General features: G+C 30.1%; 1 pseudogene; it reads right to left on the bottom strand.

Annotated features, from left to right (window-relative positions):
• Positions 1-218: 218 nt before the first annotated feature.
• Positions 219-337, bottom strand: LOC112483361 (annotated as a pseudogene).
• Between the last annotated feature and the right edge of the window lie 3,415 nt (positions 338-3,752).

Genomic DNA, 3,752 nt, shown 5'->3' on the forward strand with positions numbered 1-3,752 from the left:
TTTTAGTGAATTCTAATAAGTAACTAATCATTTCCTGAGACATACCAAGCTAGTTTTTCTAATGGTTATTGATTTAAAAATGATATATAAAATGGAGTAATTTCTGGGACATGAATTATCATAAAAATGTATATATTTTTTTAAGCAAGGCAACCCTTGGTTGACCTCACAGATTGCAAGGGCCTTGTCAGTTTACAATCCCTTATTTTTAATTTTTATGCCTATAGCACCTGGTTTTCCTAGGTGGTCTCCCATCCAAGTACTAATCAGGCTCGACCTTGCTTAGCTTCCGAGATCAGATGGGATTGGGCTCGTTCAGGGTAGCATGGCCGTAGACGTATGTTTTTTTTTTAGGAAAAAAAATAACTGCTTCCACCTAATCAGAGTAGCATGGCTGTAGACGTATGTTTTTTTTTAGGAAAAAAAATAACTGCTTCCACCTAAATAAAGCATTCAGTGAGAAAAAAAAAAGACTGAACCATTTATCTTTTGTTAATGCTATAGAGAAGGTGTGCTGAATGATTCTTACTTAGCAGACAAATATTCCATAGTTCCATGTGAATATTTTTTCTTTTCAGCTCTCATGAACTGTCAAGTGTATAGTCCATGATTTCATTCTGGAAGATACTCTATAGAACATAATAACTCAGTTTATTTGAAAATGACCTTTTGAGACTATTTTTATTACAGAAACAAGGAGAGGGAAAGCTAGATTTAAAAATGCTATTTAACCCAATTTATCGATCCCATTCAATATTTTGAGGGTTACATATAGAATTTACACATTTTATAAATATACCAGGAAATTTGTTTTAAAGATTTTATTAATTTGAAGCATACTTATTGAGGCCTTTGGGATATGTACTGTGAAAAAAAAGGTTAAAAAAAATTCCTGGCCTTGTAGAATTTATATTTAAGTTGAGGAAATAGATAATAAACACAATAATAGACATTAAATCATGCAGTATGGGGAAAGGTACTAACTGCTATGAAAGAAAGAAAATAAAAAGGAAAATAGAGCAGAATACAGTGGATTAGGAGTATAATTTTCCAAGAAAAGAATTTAAAACATTTTTCTTAGGTTCATTGCTTGTTTGATAAAATAAGTAAGATGCAGTAGCTAAAAATGTAGTGATAGAAATAATAGTGGTATATAAGGCAAAGGGTGATAAATAATGCAAAAGAGAAACAATTGTTAAGTTTCTATGATTCTATGATTTTAGTCTATTTTTGAACATTAATTCATTCTTTACTGAATACTTTCTCTATTCTAGGCCCTGCATGTGAACATAGTAAGAGGTTATAATCTCCTTCCAAATGAGGTTATCAGGTGATTCCTATTCCTTCTGTGCATGTTTTACAGGTAAATGTTGATAAATATCATATGTACATAAAGACTTAGATATAGAGATATTTATTGCATCTGGTGTTTGCAGAAGTGGAAAACTGAAAACTGAATGTTCATAAATGAAGGAATAGATATGTAAACTATAGCCATAACTGGAAATTATGCAGCAGGCAAAATATTGAGCTAAGATTATATATATTATCATGGAAAATACTTTAGAATACATTGTTAAGTTTGAAGAAAAGAAGTTTCAAGACAATATGTCTGGTAAAATAATATTAAAATATCAAACAAATTTAAACAAATCAAAACTATATATTTTGATAAGTACATATGTATGTGTGGGAGATCACTTTATTTTTCCCAAGTTATCCCTCCATCTGTAAGACAATTATACATCAACATCCCTTTTTACATTATATGCTGACATTGTCATATACTAAATTCCTATAGTTATTCGTGTTTAAATATTCCTGGCCATTCTCTTGCTTGACCATGTAATGTGAGTAATGAAATGTTAGAGGGCATGTTGTGAGCAGAAGCTTTAAACGTGCTTGTGTGGTTTTGCCTGGTCTCTTACATGTCTGCTATCTGCCATGAGAAAAATCAAGTCCAGATCACTGATGATCCAAGAGAGAAAACACTTGCAATAAACCTAAATTGATCTATGGCCTGAAGCAGAAATGCTCAAGTTGCTCCTTAATCTTTTGATCAATAAAAATAAATGTTTTGAGCCACTGATTTTTGAGGTCATTTGTTATGTAGCATTATTGCAGCAATAGCTGACTACTACAGTATGTCTGTATGTGAGTGCATAAAAAAGATCAGGAACAATAGTCACCAGACTATAATTTTATTTCTGAGTGTTAGAGTTGAAAATGTAAAGAAGGAATTATAATTATTTTCTTTTATTGTTGAATTTATTTTAATTTTTAAAATTTAATTTTTGAGTAGATAACACATTTTTTATGTTTCAAACATCAAAACAATATTAAAAGTATGCACTAAGAATATCGGCTCCCACTCTTTTCTCCATCCTCACTTTTGCAACCTATCGAATTAGTATCTTGTTTATCTCGTGAGAGTTCTTTATACCAAATCAAGCAAAAGCAAACATATGCTCTTATTTTTCCCTTTTATTACCTATATATTTTTTTCTTGCACTAATGTATCATAAAAATCTTATTTCAGTACATGTACAACTTCCTCTTTTTTTTTTAACTGCATAATATCTATACTTATACATATACATTAGTATTTTATTTTGCAACTTGTATTCATTCCACTGTTGAATATTTGGGTTATTCTAGTATTGACTATTAAAAATATTGGAGCTGTGAACATTCTTATACATGTCTTTTGATGTACATATGTACACTTTATATTTACCTAGAAATAGAATTACTGGGTTGTGAGTTATGTTTATTTAAGCCTTACTAGATATTGTTAAACAGTTCTCCAAAGTAATTTTACCATGTTATGCTCACATCAACAATATATGAGATTTCTAATGGCTTCACATTCTTGCTAACTCTTTAATTTTAGCCTTTCTAAGTGGATGTTTAATGGTACCTCACAGTGGTTTTAATTTCCCTCCTGTCTAATTAGAACAGATGTTTATTGGACTTCTGAATATCCTCTTTTTTAAGTGTCTGTTCATGTTGTTATCTCTTGGATTTTTTTTTTTCTAATTTATTTTTAGGATTTTTAAAATATTTTCTGGTTGAGTTCTTTTTCAGTTCTATGTGTTTTAAATATATTCTATCACATTATGATTTGTCCCTTTGCATTCTTAGTGACACCTTCTGTTAAATAAAAAATCTTAATTTTTATGTGGACTGGTTAATTAATGTTTTCCAATATGACCACTGGTTTTCTCCCCCGCTTTATAGATTTTGCTTATCCAAAGTTCCCAAAGATAAGAATAATTATATGTTTTCTTTTAGAACTACCTTGTCTACATATAGCAATTAGCCACATACAACTATTTAAACAAAATGAAATTAATTAAAGTTAGATTACATTAAATTAAAACTTTATTCTCTTCATTACAGTAGTCACATTGCAAGTGCTCAACAGCCACAGGTGGTTTAGTGGCTACCCTGCTGGACAAAGTAAATATAGAATATTTTTATTAGCACAGATATTTCCATTGGACCATGCTGTTCTAGAGAAGGTCTGGTGATTTCCTGTTCACTTTCAGATCTACAATCCATCTGGAATTATTTTCTTTAATTGAGGTATAATTGATGTGTAACATTATATTAGTTTTAGTCATGCAACATAATGATTTGATATTTGTATATATTGCAAAATGATCACCACTATAAATCTAGTTAATATCTGTCACCGTACATAGTTACAAAGCTTTTTTTCTTATGATTGGACCTTTAAAGATCGACTC

This window comes from Pteropus alecto, unplaced genomic scaffold, assembly GCF_000325575.1.
Source record: "Pteropus alecto unplaced genomic scaffold, ASM32557v1 scaffold24, whole genome shotgun sequence".
Taxonomy (NCBI): Eukaryota; Metazoa; Chordata; class Mammalia; order Chiroptera; family Pteropodidae; genus Pteropus; species Pteropus alecto.